This window comes from Lycorma delicatula, chromosome 3 (genome assembly GCF_047948215.1).
Source record: "Lycorma delicatula isolate Av1 chromosome 3, ASM4794821v1, whole genome shotgun sequence".
In the NCBI taxonomy this organism is placed as follows: domain Eukaryota; kingdom Metazoa; phylum Arthropoda; class Insecta; order Hemiptera; family Fulgoridae; genus Lycorma; species Lycorma delicatula.
In genome coordinates, this window is record NC_134457.1 from 36,051,289 (window position 1) to 36,070,059 (window position 18,771).

General features: G+C 32.5%; 1 long non-coding RNA gene across 1 annotated transcript in view; it reads left to right on the forward strand.

Annotated features, from left to right (window-relative positions):
- The window catches only part of LOC142320869 (uncharacterized), a 436,047-nt gene that overhangs the window by 342,130 nt on the left and 75,146 nt on the right, over positions 1-18,771 (forward strand). The gene's annotated exons all lie outside the window — the stretch shown is intronic.

The window sequence follows — 18,771 nt, forward strand, 5'->3', positions numbered from 1 at the left end:
TTTCAGTAATTTGGTACCCACAAATTTGAACACTAGCAGATACAAACGAGCTACGTGTTATATAACTCCTTATAAAGTAATAACGAGTATTATTTAACAGTGCAGAACAAGTTTATCATTATTTAATATATCTATACAGATTTTATATATATATATATATATAAATTCAAAAATAAACCCTGAAAATACTATGTAAGCCTGATAAGAACGCTATCTAGGCCTATTAAACACTGTGCAGAATTGTTACTACATGTGATATAGTTATCATAGTAACGGCATTAAAGAATCTAGATTACAGAATTCTCCTAACTTTTTAACAAGTTTATCTCTATGATTACATTATCGTACAAGTTTATATACTTTAATTATAATTTATTTTTTATCTTATAATAAATTTTATTCATTTCTGATAGGATTTATATAATGTATTATAATATTCCGGTCATTTTTTTTATACGACTATTTTTACACAAAAATAATTACTTCAATAGATAACCTGGTAATTGCATTTTATTATTTTTTAAGGGAAGGAGTCCATTAGTTTATGGTTTTGGACAATCTGTATCAGCCTATCTTATGGCTGTGACACATGTAAAAAATTTGAGGTACAAATTCTACTTAATCAGAGCTACTTTCTCTGGGAAAATGATGTTCATTATACAGCCAGCCCCTACAATAAAGCAAAAGTTAAGATATCTCTTGTGAGGAACTGAATAAAATTTCCACTTTTATGTTCTTGGCATGTTGATATATATAGTACCTTCGATTCAGTGATAACTGAAAACTACTTCATTCCTTAGTACAGCTTATGTGGGATGTTTATTATCTTCCTGTTTCAGGAGTTATGTCAGATTCCTAACAGCCTTTCCAGAACTTCTAAAATAAACATTCAATATTTATTAATGTTTTACACTAGAATATATATTTATAAAACTTATCACTCACAAATAAAAATTTACCTTCTAAGATTGATGTAAATAATAACAGAGTGTATTCCCGTACTGCTGAGATTCGCAACAGTAATTTTGTAAAAAGTCAATTAGGGACAATTTTTCCTTATAATATATATATTAATAAATAATAATAATAATAAATAATAATTGAATAATAACAATGAAGAAAATATGGAAAATAATCAGAAGTTATTGTTAAATAAAATTTTATGTACTTTTAGAAATGTATATATGTAATTTAGTTGGCGTACAAGGAAGTCATACGGTGTACAGTTCAGATTTTTTTTTATTTACGGATTTTTTTCAGTCTACTTGACAATAAATATCGCTATAATATTTAGTAATCTTGTCCTGTATCAGAATTCATCCTCTTTTTTTTGAGTTAGTTTTTTAAATTTAAATATATCGATTTTTTAATAATGATTAACCTCCTGATTGTAAAAAACAAACTACGATAAATAATAATTGGATAATAACAATAACAAAAAAGAAGAAATATTTTATAATATGAAATACTTTTCATTAAAAAAAAATTGTATTGTAATTTAATAGACGTACAAGGAAATCATGTGTTGTCCACGAGAGATTTTTTTAGAATCTCGGTGGAAAAGAACGAATGACAAACCATAACAGACAACATTTATACAAGAACAAAAAAAGTTGGAAAAAGAAAAAATATAGAAAACTTAGCATGAATGGTGAAAAAACGTAATTACGTTTTAATTAACCAACGTGTCATAGAAAAAAATTTAAGCAGTTCTGGCAAGATCGACTTTCAACTTCCTTGTACGAAGGAAAGGAATTATAGTATTCGTGAAATATTTCGGTTTTCATATTTCAATGGAAATATCCATTTTAATCATCCGTGAATCCATTTTGACTATTTTCGGCGTGATGTCACAATGCGTATCTCGCATAACACAAAACCGATTAGCCGTAGAATGATGAAATTTTGGATTTTTTCTTAACTGCAGTAATAAGCCCTTATTGAGAACTTTTCAACGATATATAATACATGATACTTATTTTCATTGGTTCCAGAGTTATAGACCAATAGAATATTAATTAATGAAATATTTGGATCTTACAAGGGGAAGGCACATCGGTTCGAATCAACTTCCTTTCCTTTTTCTTTTATTTTTTATTTAAATATATTGATTTATCAATAATTTAATTATTAACCTCTGATTGTAAAAAAAAAAAAAATACATAAATAATAACTCTATAATAATAGATAATAGACTATAAAAATTATAATAATAAAAAAAATGTATGAAAAAAAATCAGAAGTTATTCATAAAATACAATATTATGAACTTTTCGTTTAAAACCATTGTGTATGTGTAATTTAATAGGCGTACAAGGAAGTCATATAGTGTCATCAGATTTTTTTCTTTTATTTTGTTTCGTTTTGCCCCGCTCAAACACATACCCAATCTTCCTGACACTCAAAGATGACAAAGATACTTGAATACGCCGAACAATATTGCTAAAAATAGATACCGCAGATAAAGAAATGTAAGGTTCCATTCAATTGCAGCATCATAACGAACCACTCTTCTAAGTTTCCCTGCTCAAATTTTTTTTGTCCTTAAATTAAATGTAACTCAAAAAGGACTCGAGCAATCATCATCGAATTTTCGCGTACACAATTTCAGATCTGGTAGTTTTGGAAATGTTTGTTTTATTCACAAAATTTTATACATTAAAACATATATGAATATAATATATATACATACGAAGGTTATTTTTTTCAAGGTCCGATCGGTCGCGAAATAAAAACCCGCGCAAAAATCGGATAAATCTTTGCGCATATGTGTTGCGCAGCGTCTTAGTATGGCCTCTAATCATGCCGCGTCACTTCGTTTAGTTCTGAACACGTAGCTAGCACGTAAATATGTCTACAACAATAGCATCTCCCGCCAAGTGTGAAGTGTGTGCGGTAATTCGATTTCTTCAGGCTGAGGGGTGTAATGCAGCTGAAATTTATCGACGAATAAGTAATGTGTACGGTGAAACTTCAATGAGCAAAGTGCGACAATGGTGCAGGAACTTTAAAGCAGGACGTACAGATGTTCATGATGCAGACGGTCAGGGAAGGAAGCGAATGTCAACCGATGATCTCGTTGAGCGAGTGGATGAGGCAATTCGAGAAAATCGTCGGTTCACAATTTCTGTACTGAGTGATTCGTTTCCTGAAATTTTAATGTCAGCTCTCTACACCATTGTGAGTGAGAGACTTCAGTACCGCAAACTGTATGCGAGATGGGTTGCCAAGATGCTGTCCGACCATCACAAAACAATGAGAATGGACGCCTCCCTACCGTTTCCCCAGCGCTACCACAATGAAGGAGAAGATGTTTTGAACAAAATTGTCACAGGGGACGAGATATGGGTCCATTTCGAAACTGAAGAAGCAAAAGAACAGTCCTAACAGTGGATGCATTCTCTTTCTCCCAGTAAACCAAAGAACTTCAAGCGAACCTTCTCCAACAGAAAGTGTATGGCTACAGTGTTCTGGGACCGGAATGGAGTTCTCTTGGTGGAATTCATGGAACGTGGTACGACCATCACTGCAGCCTCATACTGCGTGACTCTTCAACGTCTACGAAGGGCAATTCAGAATAAGCGGAGAGGAATGTTGTCATCAGGTATTGTCTTTCTCCATGACAATGCTCGGCCGCACACTGCAGCTGTAACAAAGAAGCTCCTGCAGCGTTTTCTTTGGGTAGTGTTTGATCAGGACTTGGCTCCATCCGATTTTCACCTCTTTGCTCACATGAAATGCTGGCTAGGAGGACAACATTTTGGCACAGACATCGAGCGGCAGACCAGCGTAGAAACATGGCTGAAAACATAGGCGGCTCCGTTCTATGACGAGGGAATTGGAAAGTTGGTACCACGCTACGACAAATGTCTAAATCGGAGTGGCGACTATGTAGACAAATAGCGTAACTATGTAAGTAATTGTTACAAAATAATAATTTTTTTTATTTTAACTGTGGTTTTAATTTCGTGACCGATCGGACCTTGATAAAAAAATAACCCTGGTATATACATATTATATTTAAATTTTAATAAACTATTTAAATATGGTACGTATTATATAAGATATATTTATCATACTTATTATTATGATATATCATATCATATCATCATATATTTATGATACGTATTATCATATTATATTTAAATATTATTTGTATACAAGGAAAATACAATTTAAATAAATGTTATTTTATACTTTTCATATCTCAAAATGTAAAGAAAGTTCACTTACATCTCCCCACTCACATCATGCGATCGATAGTAATTCCTTACAATTTTTCGAAAAGTGGATAAAAAATTTACAAAAAATTAGAAAATTTTATCCTCAGGAACAAAACTAAGAGTATGTTTTAATAATTTTAGTTTAATAATATTAAACTTTATATCTATAAACAATATCGAAAAACTACCTTTTCTTCAAGTTAGGAATTAACTATAAATTTATTTAAAAATAAATGTTAAACCGTCCTATTTCTCTGTTCATTCTTATTGAAAATATAGAATTAAAGTACAGTTTTTAATATTAAATACTTGAAATTTAAAATTTAAGTATATGATAATGTTAGTAAATTTCGGTATATAGTTTTTATACCAAGCATTACTTTCGCTTTTATTAAAAATGTTTAAACAGCTCAGTGTATTTTATGAAAATTCTTTTGCCAAAACACTGGTTCAGTCATTTTTATTAGTAAATCTACACTGGTTTCATCTGTACTACATATAATATTGTTAGTAAACATTTTTAACATGTGTAATTAAATAAACAAAACTACCCAATTAAAAGAATTTCACGGAAATAGGGAATACTAGGAAGTAATTTAATGAATAATTACAATAAGTAAACCGTTTTAAAATTACAATACAATACAATAAGTAAACTGTTTTAAAATTTGGCTGCATTCAAAGAGACTATTAACTATTAAGGGACTATAAAGGGACTATAAAGGGAACTATAAAGGGACTATTAAGGGACTATTAACGAGAAAAAATTAAAAAAAAATTATGGTTTATGCTTGTTTCTTGTTGTTTTTGGCAATCTAGTAAGTCTTAATATTTTCCTTAAAAGGAATAAAATTGAAGTTCGAGCTGTTATAAAGTAGTTTATTTTAAAAGGTCTCACTTGACAGACAAAAAAAAATAGTTATATTTCATTTTCGACGGTAAAAAAAATGGGAGATGCTGAATTTAAACTAGGTTGTAATTCCATTCAACATGTTTAACGGTCGGGACCATTACAAACTGCTACGATCGATGAAATCGACACAAATCCACAATGCAATATTAAACATTCGCGGACTGAATATAATCGAGCTTGCTGATATTGAAAACATATCAATAGACTATACCCACTAGATTTTATACGATACTTTGGGTACGAAATGGGTATCCTTTCGATGGATACTACATTTATTGCGACTCCATCAAAAGGGTATTCGAGTGAACACTTTTCAAGATTGTTTAGACTTAAACGAGATTCCGCTGGGTTTCTTCGACGTTTTATAACAATAGATAAAACATGGATTCATCATTTTCATACCAGAGGCCAAACAGTGCGTGGGAGCAAGTGAAAGTGCATCAAAGAAAACGAAAACGATTCCATATACAGGAAAAGTTATGGTTACGTTTTTTTTGGAATTCTCATAGTGTGGTACTGAAAAAATACTGAAAAAAACAAAAAAAAAAAAAACAGGAATATAATGAACTATTACGCTTGACTACTGATTCGATTGAAGTGTGCTATTAATTCTAAACGTCCACTTCTGACCAAAAAGAAAGTTCTGTTTCACCACAATAATGCGCCAGCATATACGTCTCGGATCTTAGATACACAAATCCATGACCTACCTCACTAAGTGCTTCCACCCGCGTGGCAATTACTGGATTTGGCTCCCAGACGTTATTTAATCTTCCCAAACCAGAAAAAATGCCTCGCTGACGAATGTTCCATTTCAACGAAAACGGAGATTCGACGAAAATTCAAATAATGAGGTCAAAGCTGAGACAACCAGTTATTTTGCAGAGTTGGAAAAATCGCATTATACTGAGAGCATTAAAATGATTGAAAGTTGTTGATCTAAATGTATCGAATTGCAAGGTGGTAACTTTGAAAAAAAATCTTGGGTTGTTTGTCCAATAATTTTCCCAACGGCCAAACATTTACCCAAACATACCCTCGTAGGTATGTTTGGGTGCATCATCTTGAACAAGAGGAAGTTCGGAGGTAAACGATAGAAAGTGAGGGAGAAAAAGAGAGAGAGAGAGAGAGACTGAGTGAGAGAGAAAAAAGTAAGAGAGTAGACGTTCTTCGGTATAAAAATGTATTTACGTAATATTTTACTTAATTTGCTATGAACCTTTCTTTTAGCTCTTTTTATATAACTTGGAAGTTTTTACGTAAAAGACGGGTAAAATTACAAATGAGTAATTAAAAAAATATCAACATTACATACATAAGTAAGAATAAGTTATTTATATCTAAAAGGTTATAAATCGTATTACCTCTAATCTAGTGCTTGTGAGAAATCAGAGTTTTTATCTAATAACATTTTACTTAGTTTATTAAAATAAATGTTTCTACAATTATCATAAGGTGGATAATTATTGATGTATTTGTGGCCGCTTTTGTACATTTTTTACGTACTGCCTAATCACATATTAAGTATTTGTTTAATTTTATCTTAAATCTCCCTCACGCAGCAAATTATGCTACATTATAAAATATTGTAGCATTGTTCGCGGTTCGACAAGGATGTTGAGAGATTAACAAACGTAATTTTTTTTTATAATTACCAATTTATTGCTCTAAAAAATGTATAAAATAAAATAAATAATAATAATAATTTAGATAAGTTTTATTATAATATAATATGTAACATACAAAATAGTAATTCGAATAAAAATACAAAACTTATTTAACTACAATTAAATTATAAATACCAAAATAGAGTCCAATTTACCAAAAGAAACCGGTATAATGACTGATAAAAACTAATATTGCATTGACAATAAGGAAGTAATAGAAAAATCTAAAATTCATACAATTCGCTTTCTGCAAGTATTATTTACTTTTACAGTTGACAAAAGAACCACCACATACACTTTCATTCCTAATTACAAATAACTCGCCGAACGGCTTATTGTTTTCAACCACTGTCCAAAATGGAATACTCATGACGCAATCTTCAGTCGTTTTCACCACACACTTACTCTTGTCGCTGTTATTACATCCTGCGCCGAATTGGCCTTGCAAAACTACTAACTCTGTCCGTCCGCTGGTCTCCTGCAATATCTCCTAGCCTTCAGAATCAGTACCCGACCGTCCTTTTGATTGTTAAGTATTACCAGAGTAATAGTTTTCATTATCTGCACCTTCATCCTGGCGCTCTTTTGTACGAGAGCAGGAATTATAAGAGCATGGGGTATCGTTTATAAAGTTACTGGGCATAAGAAGAAAAAATACATTCTTCTGTCGGCTCTCTCGATCCAGGATGGAGTTATAATAAATAAAGATCGTGTCCTCAATCTTCTGATGGACGATCTGCTTCCAGATGCTACTGAAATTGGTGAAACCTCTTATCATCGACGTGTCCGAAGGGAAGTTGTACGTTTTAGCACTGAAAATCAGTATTATGAGATTAATGAGGCGAAGTAATTTCTGAGGTGAAGTGATTTGTAGCCTGGGTAAAAATAAAGCCCTAGGATATGATTGTATAACAGTAGAACTCCTTGTTCGCTCGTTGCCAGTGATTCTTGATTCCCTGACTAGGGTTTTTAATAGTACGCTTTTTTCTGGGTATTTCCTAGCGTGTTAGAAACGTAGTGAGTTGAAACTGCTCTTCAAGGGTGGCGACAAGGACCCACTCTAAGTTCTTCTTACCGGCCTCTGTCGCTTTTGCCTGTTGTAATTTCTAGAAGGTCTTGTACCTTCGCATTAATAGTACGTTGACTTCTATTCGTTCGCTAAAGCACGACCAGTATGGTTTTTGTCCCGGCAAGGACAAAGAGCACGCTATTCTAAGGGGAATGAATTTGCCTTCGACCAGCGAGTGCAAATATGTACTCGGCGTCTTTTTGGATATATCCGGGGTCTTCAATAACTTGTGATGCCCTTCGCTTTGTTTCAGTTGCAACAGCGTGGTTGCATGCAAAATAAGATTTAGACTCTCTTGGGCTATTTCAGCAATAGAAACGTTGTCCTTCGTGACGGCGGTTCGGAAATAGGGAAGACCCTGTCAAAAGGTTGTCCGCAGGGCAGTGTTCTAAGTCCCCTCGTCTGGATCGTTGAATTCGACTGTCTAATGCGGTTGAGAATGCCCAGTGGCTGCCGCATCGTAGCTTATGCTGACGATGGGTTGCTGCTTGTTGATGGAAACTCGCGGGTTAGATAGAATTCAGAGCGACTCAGGGATATAAGGTACTAAGGTTGTGGATTCTTCAGCTTAAGATGGTTTTAAGTGCGAAGAAAAACCTCTATAATATTTCTTAAAGGTGGTGTAGCCGCGACCCGTCTCCCGGCCTTCTACTTAGGTATGTTACCGTTCAGATGTATCTGGGTGTAATCCTTGATGAGAGGCTTCAATTCAAGGAGCACCTCCAGTTTGTCGCAGGCTATTGGTGTCTTCTTTGGTGTTCATAGAGTCATCCATCCCGATTGGGGATTAAATTTTTGTATCATGCGTATTCTTTACAAAGATGTCTGCAAGGCCATAATATTGTACGCTACACCCGTCTGGGCTCCTCGTCTACAATTCCAGTGTTATAGGAAAATTTTATTACGAGCTCAGCGTTTTCTTTTGTTAGCAGTTAAAAGAGACTACAGAACTGCTTCATGAGAGGCAGTCTCTGTAATCGCCGGCATGAAACCAATTGACATCCTAGCTACGGAACGTAGCAACCGGTATACCTCTAAGAAGGAGGGCCTTCTTACTTCTGGGCGTATGCGTGAGATTGAAGACCAAAGTTTGACTTTTGGCAAGTTAGGTGGAATGAATATTCTACTGGTCGAAACAGGCAAGGTAAATTTCCTGATGTTAGGGGTTTCCGAGCTATTAGGTGGGTTTCCCCCGATCGGTGCATAACTCAGTTCTTCTCGGGACTTGGTGCCTTTAGGAATAGTTTCGGTAGGTTTGGTTTGGTCGATTTGGACTTATGTCCAGACTGTAGAGTCCCGACATAAGATACTGTAGACCATGTCCTTTATATTTGTCCCCGGTAAGAGGCTGAACGTACCAGAATTGTTAGGGAGCTTGAGAGAGTAAATTTTTTTCTTGATCTGCGGGTCAACTTAAAGATCCGCAGAGAATGGACTATCGTGGCTGGCTTCCGACGTTTCCTTGCACTGATTAAAACAGCTGAGAGGATATAAGTAGCGTAGTATGTTAGATTGGAGGGACCTTCTGGACAATAGATTGGCCGGAGGTAGGCGTGTTGGCATCGAACCACGGTTAGTTAAAAATTGTAATGGTGATTTGTAGCATATTTTCTGTCGGCGGAACAGTGACTGCACTGCTGAGGGTATGGATCCCCATGCAGCCGTGAGGTGTAGCGCAATCTTGACGATGGTATTATGTGATAAAGTAAATGTCATGCGGAACACTGTGATGGAGCTGAGTGGGAGTAGGAGGTCTGTCCTCCTCTCTCTAGTAGACTAGACCGGAGTCGGTAGTTGAAATTAAACTAAAAGTTTGAACTAAAGTTGAGTTCACTAAGAGAACTTTATTTATTTTTGTTATTATTAATTCCGTTGTTGCGAACAACATTTCTTGTGGAATGTTTATTTCTGAATTTGCCTCGATCTATGAGACATTTGCTCACTAATAGCTTAATTAAGGTAGAACTAGGCGCGGAGTTCGTGCTTCCGCGAACTCGGTTAGCTAGTTCAGAGGCCAACGAATTATGACAGTCAAGATATCCGAATGAAGCCTGCAGCGAAGGCGAATGCTGAGTCATAATTTACTGATATAAATGTCTACCGAGGTCTGGCTTATTACTGTGAGATGTAAAAAGTTAGAGGGTCAAAGACGACCTCCGTTAAAGCCCATCAGGGCTATGAACGGAGAGGCGTGTGTAGCGACCGGGCTTCTGACAAGGGGGGTGTCTTCCCCTACCGGAGTTGGGATGTCTGCACCTTCTACGTTTTTCTCTAAGTTCTTTTTCTAGTCGAACAGGAACTTTTTTTAAGGAGCCATGGAATCTTTTACAAAGAGCAAATTTTTAAACGGACCTGTTATTCTAAATAAAGAATTCCTTTATTTCCTTTTTTCTTTCTTTATTTCTTTCTGGCAGAAACCCGTTACACTGGCTCCGTTGCAATATATTATACGTACGCAAAATATTTATATATTAGAAAAAGAAATGATTCGTTGACAGATTAATATGATTTCGTATTTTATAGAAATTGAGAATACATATATGATTATATGATGTCTGTGCTTATGTTGATATTTCAACATTGATTGAAGATAAGGTATAAGTTGACATAGTGAACATTTTTATACACAATTTAAAAAAATCAAACATGCAGTTTATATTTTATGTACATGTAGATGCTTTGTCAAGATTGTCTATTAGAGAAACGAATAAATGTGATATTACGCAAATATTTTACAACGCAGTCGTGGCCTCTTAAAATCGCAATAGAAAAAAATATTAGTTTATTTTTAAAATACTATTTAAAATTCCTTTTATTCCAAATATGGAATAAATTTTTTTCAGTGTAAAATAAAAGACTAAAATTGTATTCATTCAGTTGACCAATAAGTATGTAGCTTTTTTTTTACAGTTCATTGCACAAAATGGTAAAAAAATTAATCTATGTACGTTTAAAGGTCTACAAATATCTGTTATTAAATAATATAATTATACTCCATTTATTGACAAAATATTTATTATCAAGGATATCAACTTATGAATACTAATTAATTAGTTTAATAAATACTACAAATAGAAGTAAACAAAAAGTCGTTGATTAATATATAATATTTTATTATTAATACACATAAAGCTAAACAAATAATTTTAAATAGTTGCCTCTTAGACTATTGACCTTGAAAAGAGGGTGAATATAATCACACCTTCTCCTCTGAATCCTTTGAATTTCTTGTTAATTTATTTATTTTTGTTAATATTTTTTACAAATATGAACCTTTTTAAATTCTATGAATAAAAACAGTAATCTACTTGATATATACTTATTTTTTCAACTGGAAAATTACCGCAAGTTAATATTAATTTTTAGTAAAAGGGTATATAAATTTTGAAGATCGTTAAAAAATACTAGTATCAGTCAATTTCCCGGGTTCGAATCCCGGTCAGGCATGGCATTTTCACACACGCTACAAATAATTAATCTCACCACTTAAGCAGCATCTAACGGTGGTCCCGGAGGTAAAAAATAAAATAAGTCAATTAATTAAAAAAAAAACTACTTTTGATTAAAAAAAACAAATAAATAAATAAAACCACTTACTATATATCATAATATATATAACATTTAGTTATAAAATAATGGAAACAACTGACATTAACTACATTTTTATCGTGAGAATGACGTCAGTATACTAAATTCTATTTTTATTTTTTACATTTGTTTTGATATATATATATATATAAAGTAGTTTATACCCAAAAATTACTTAATTAAATAATAATTATTAACCACTCAAATGATTGTTAGAGGTTTCCTCTGTAAGGAACATAACCCTAATTCGCATTACTGCGATACGATTCAGTTTTAGGACTAATCGTTCTCAGAGAGATGAAAGTAATCGATATCAGATTTAGGACTAGAATTTTTTTATAAATTAATACATTATATTGTTAATTAGGCGATATTTTTCCGCGTTAGTGTACCAAAGCGTAAAACGTTCAAACAACTTTTGGAAAATACCCCGAACATTAAGGTTAATTGAGCAAATATCCATTAATCTTCCAGTTTATTTTACTTAAATGATAAATTATGTTTAGTAAAGTGAGTGTTGGGATAATCACATTGGGCTATATTCCCTTATGTAGCCTGCTAGAATTCAAGAAGAATCGCATGGATTTAAATCAAGGAAGAGCCTATCTAGATCTGTTATGAGCATAGGCGAGCCTACGTTGAAGCACAGGAGGAGGGAGGTTCTTTGTGATAGTGAAACCTGGGTGGTTGGGGTAATTATCAAATCGCCTAAAAGAACGAGATACCTCGATCGGTTGCTGAAACAAATGAGGAGGTAGAAGACCTGGGTCAAGGCCAGGAAGACCGAATTTGTTTTCAGCTAGTGATGGTAGAAATTTGTAATCAGATGTAGATATTAAACGTACTGATTACAAATAATATAAAAACCAAAATGGAGAATACTGAATATATTTACCTTGCAAAGAAAAAGAGAAGACTTAACTCAAAGTGCCCTACTGCGAAGAGGAGGACTCTGTAAACAGCACATACTTAGAATAACGATAGGCAGCAATGTACTGCGATAGTCTGTACATTAAACGCCGAAAACTAATTGATAAGTTCCTGCTTAGCAAGATATCATGGCATGTCTAGAACTTCCCAAATCATCTGCAGTAGGCCCAAAAGAAACACAGTATGAATTATGCTGTAAGCCAGGTATTGGGGCTATTGTAATACTGGAAGGGTTTTTAGTCGGTCCGAGCCCGTCAGTATTGTTCATGCAGGCGGTTGATGACTGATACAGAATTTCCGTCCTCTGACGTAAAAAAAAAAAAAATACATTATATTGTTCTTACTCAAATATATAAACTTTTTTTTTTAATGTAAAGATAATGAACTTTTATAACAGAATTCCTTAAAATATCCGGTTTTTATAAAACATTACGTTTCGAACAAAAGATAACAACCACTTATTTTCACTTTTGTCCATCTGTTTTGTTGGGCACCATACAATAAATTTAAACTGCTTTATCGATAACATTCGGATGAATATATTATCTCTAATTGCAAATCTAAACTTTTATTATTTTAAAAATTATTAGGTAAATTGATGGCACTTACACTAAAATATTATCTACTATTTACTTTTCAGGAGTTATTTTTATAAATAAATAAATAACATTAGGTGAAAATTTGTTATTTGGGAAGTAAAATTACTAAAGATGGACGAAGCAGGAGCGATATAAAATGCCGAATAGCACAAGCTAAACGAGCCGTCAGTAAGAAATGTAATTTGTTTACATCAAAAATTAATTTAAATGTCAGGAAAAGATTTTTGAAAGTGTATGTTTGGAGTGTCGCTTTATATGGAAGTGAAACTTGGACAATCGGAGTATCTGAGAAGAAAAGATTAGAAGCTTTTGAAATGTGGTGCTATAGGAGAATGTTAAAAATCAGATGGGTGGATAAAGTGACAAACGAAGAGGTATTGCGGCAAATAGATGAAGAAAGAAGCATTTGGAAAAATATAGTTAAAAGAAGAGACAGACTTATGGGCCACATACTAAGGCATCCTGGAATAGTCGCTTTAATATTGGAAGGACAGGTAGAAGGGAAAAATTGTGTAGGCAGGCCACGTTTGGAGTATGTAAAACAAATTGTTGGGGATGTAGGATGTAGAGGGTATACTGAAATGAAACGACTAGCACTAGATAGGGAATCTTGGAGAGCTGCATCAAACCAGTCAAATGACTGAAGACAAAAAAAAAAAAAGGTGAAAATAAACGCTTTTAGTAATTTTATTTCACAAGGATTATATGTTAACTTACTCTATACAACTTCACCTTCTTTCCTTACTGTACAGCCATTGAACAAGAATTAGAATCCTCTCTACCAAATAACATCAAATACACAATGAATATTCAAACTCCGATACTTCAGCATTGATATACCGAAGTATAGTTTGCGTTTGTAAACCCCGAAATAAGAAAGAAGAACTCAAGAATTAGGAAAAGAATAATGAATGATAAAGATCGATCTGCCAATAGAAGAACAGCATATAGATGCTAGAAATAAGTAATTCAACTAATTCCTTCAGAAGTTTGCTGAAGGCCTATTTTTCCTAATTGATACTTTCTCTCTCGAGATATTTGGGAAATTTAGTTTTGGATAAGTTCTCCATACTACTAATGAATGTTTTTTTATTACTTTGCGGTAAACAAATGTTTGTTCCACACCAACTAAAAACCATATTTATTTTCTACAATGCTGTTGATCTCTTACCGATTGAAATAATTCAGTATGATTTACTTAAAGTGAATTTAAGTAAAAGTTTTAGTACAGAAAATTAATACTAATTTTAATTAGCAATAAATTTTGACAAGTAAAATTTTTTTAAACTTTAAATCGTGATTCTGATTTATTCAAAATGAAATAATATTTTGAGTAACTTTCTAACTCAAAAAGAAATCTTAGGGAGACAAAAAATTGAAGTAAATAATACTAATAACTTTCGTTAAATAATCTTTTGAAGGTTGGATATTTAACTTGTAGTAGAAAACAAATCGATAATCAGAGAATCACGAAGCAAATAACCTATTTATTGATAATATTATTAATGGTATTGCTTAGCAACGCATTCTTTCCTATTACTCACCAGATCCACCGCCTCTTCTTATATTTAGACTTTTTTTCTGAATTCATTCCAGTCTCCGTCGATGTGTATACTAAAAGATTTGTATTCTTTGATAAGACGAGTTGTTTTAGACTAAGTCTATATGAGGACAAAAAGCAGATTTTAGTTCCAAAACGGGTTGAATTAAGAAGAGTCAACTAGATAACAGCCAGCATCCCATACATCTCCAAATTTTCGTTAGAGGTCGATCTAGTGCGATTTTCCCTTTTTTTAGATACTAATATCTCGCTAACAAAATAAATTTAATAAATGTAACAAGATTTCAATCAGTTGCAATAAATAGAATATTCTTTTTAAATGAATAATTTAAAGATTTCTACAGGTATTTGCATACATTCAAATATTGTACCTAATATTTTGTTAATTCTGTATATAAAATTTGAACTTCGCCAAGTTCCATTAATTGTGTGTCTGTTTATATTGCGTGTCTATTACCACTTTACTGAATAATTTTTAATATAGGTAAAACATCAATCCAAAATAAAAACTTAATAAACTGTCATAACGTTGCGAGTTCAACCGTTAAAATTTCAAAACACTGAAATTTTCCTGTGTGGCTAATCAGTATACAAGGGCTGTCTTTATTTATTGGTAGATAGTACATATAGAATGTAAGGTTATTATTTTAAAAGTTAAGATATAAAACAACTGTATGAAAGTGTAATGTTGTTCAAAACAATTACGTCATTTTATTTTTATCGTTATTATTATTAGCATCAGAACTATTGAAATCCTGATCGTGGCTTGTTTTCCTTCAAATTAGCATGTATTAATGAGAAGAACACGGTACGTTACTGCAAGAGAAAGCATTTCATGTATCTACTTTGAAGGATTTTGGATTATTCTTCAAATATGCACACATTTATAAATAGGAGACCTCTTCCTTCTTTTATTAAATAATAATGATAAAGTGTTAATTTATTTTTCAAATTAACTTATTAAAAACACAATTCCTTAAAAAATTTTGCATAACTTTATAAAATTATTTTTATATAAAAACATAATATAATTTTGTCTATTTAGGCAATTATATAAATACTTTTTAAAAATTAAATATTGCTCTTAGCTATGACTAATAAAATAAACTACCGGGTTGGCAACCAAACATGCATATCACTTAAATTAATCGATTTATTATTAATTAATAAAATACCAAAACTTAGATTTAACTAACATAAAAACATAAGTAATGATATGAATAATATAAAAATATCTTTGATTCTAAAAGAGTGATACTGTAAACCGGTGTATTACGAAGTTTTCCTGGGACTTTCACAACCTCTATACTCGTGAAATAATGGAAAAATTTCATTTATATCCTAAAATGTTCGTTTGCTAGTTAACGGCTAGTGAAAGATTTCGCTGGGATTTCAGTTACCACAGTGAAATAAGATTGTACTGAAATTTTTAGAACCAAAATTAAAATTATTATTTCAAACTATTTTTGAGGTCGTTCTAAAATTATGGGCAGAAAATTGGTGATTTTTTTTACGATTTTTAACCTGAAAAATAGAATAAAGATGGGTCCAAAATCGTATCTGCAGTAGATTTTGAGAAATCTGGGGTGAAAACCAATAAATTGGCGGTTAAAAGTCCTGTTTTGTTTTATGTTTGACGTACAATAACTTTATCAAATTGGTAATAAACACATTTAATTTTAAACAAAACTTGCAGACAATTTAATTTTGAACATACCAGTGTAAGAAAATTTAAATAAATTAAAGAAATTGTTTGAAAAATTCGAATTTTATTTAGAAACAGTACATTAGTAGTTTTGTCAAAAAAATATTTATTTCACGTAAATAAAAACCAAATTGTTTTTTGGTGATATTAAAAATTTGTAAAAATAAAATTTACTGTTAAAAATGTTAAAAAATGGAAATTACGTAACTGTTCAGTTTCATATCCTCCTTATTAATGATAAACAAATTATGTAACTCTTTTCTTCTTACTTATGTAAGGCATATAGATGTGTTGATCTAGTTGAGTACAATAGCTGTTTTATAATATAAATTTTGTCTTTATAATACTATTGTTAATTAATCCAGTTCAATTATTAAGAGTCAGTTCAATTCAGGTAAAGATGGAGTTAAATAAAAGATATCAGTTAAATAAAAGATGTAGGTGTGTGATATGGATTATGCCAGGTTAGAGTTGGAGCATCTCATCGGACGATTGACGCCGAAAAATTCCGTGGGCGCTATGTTATTTAGCCCTCGGAACTGGGACGTAATAAGTGCTATGGTGAGCAGAATAATGTGTCGTAAATTCGCGGAGAAGAAAGATGATCGCGATTTGGGGTAGATTAGGGATGAGCGGACAGCCCCATTCAGGAAGGGTGGTGATGCTCCGGCGTCCCACTTCGATGGGTGAACGGGGACTACTGGGGTCTATAGGACGGGTAAAAAGAAAAGACCGGAGTCCCGAGTGGAGGGCCCTCTAGGGGGCCTGCCACTTAGAGGCAAGGCAACGAAGAGACGACCCAGTCCCGACTGATCGGGGGGTACCCCGTGCAGGGAACGGCATAGCCGGGCCCAGCATGGTCACCTGGAAGGTTTGAGGCTATGGCACCCCTAGGACTGAGTAATGCTATTGGAACAGGGTGCCGATCCTAGGGGGAAGGAAAGCAAAAAAATAAAAGATGTATTTAAAATTAATTAATTTCTGTTAAAATGTAACTTAAATGTGAATCTAAACAAAATACTTCTATATAATACATTATTTAAAATATAAATAATGTGCATGTACAACCTTATTAAACTCAGCAATGTGAAATAAGTTACTAATAAGACAATATTAAAATAAATGAAATATATCTAAATCTGTTATAAATTTCGTATAATAAAAATATGAATGATCACACAATGTATTTATGAAAATACATAATGATACAGCGGCATAAGTTCTGAATACTGGAAGGTGCATTAGACAAAGTTATTCGAACTTTTTTTTTGTTTCCGTGCCACGGATATGTGAACATTTGATTCATTATAGCATTCTTCAGTTGCCCTGGGTTGTTTTAGAGTGGTGAACGCGTCTTCCCAATTCAGCTGATTTGAAAGTCGAGAATTCCAGCGTTCAAGTCCTACTAAAGTCAGTTACTTTTATACGAATTTGAATACTAGATCGTGGATACCAGTGTTCTTTGGTGGTTGGGTTTCAATTATCCACACATCTTAGGAATGGTCGAACTGAGACTGTACAAGGCTGCACTTTATTTACACTCATACATATCATCCTCTGAAGTAATATCTGAACGGTAATTACCGGAGGCTAAACAGTAAAAAGAAAAGCATAGCATTTTTCAGTTAAAGACGATTCACATGATGTGTTACAAATCGTTCAACATATCAGTTTATGGATCATCAAGAAAGGAGTTATGAAGATTGACAATTATTCAATGAAATACAGCCTACAACTTATTTCTCCTTTACCGTCAAGTAATTTCATTTAATTTTTTTTACTTTTATTTAATTCTTATTTATATTTATCATTTTAATTAAGACTGTTAACTCGTAATGAACAGAGAACAATTAATTAGACAGAGAGGATCAATTAAATCCTCTATAACAAGAATTGGTACATTTTTTGAAAAATACGTCACTCAAATTGATATTCACTTTTTGCGAATTAATTTAAGAAAACTTCAAGAGTTGCAAGGCAAATATTCAAACACAACTTGAAATGGAAGATGATGAGGATATTTGTTCAGGACGTGTATAGGTTGAAGACGATTTATGCAGTATTGAATATTAATTATGTTTAATAGATAATATTAAACAAACGACAGTTGATGAAGAAATTAATGTAGTTACAACAACTAAGCAAACGCAACTACAACCGGTTAATTTACCTTTTTTCAGAGGTAATGTTCTTGACTGGCAACATTATTACAGTTTATTTAGCGATTTAGTACATAATATAAATGATTTATGTAATTTAACTTACTACTCTAAAATCTCACTATTTATATACCTCCTTGAAGGACGAATATTATTAAAAATTTACCAATTATAAATGAAAATTATACAATTACACTAGATCTATTAAAAAGTCATTTTAACATTAGATATTTAATTGCATCTCATAATGCACGTTGTACTTTAAAACTAAATTCAATAAAAGGAGGTTTGGATAACTTATCCAAATTTATTATCGAAATATCTTCATATGTCAATGCTCTTGAAGCAATGCAAAAT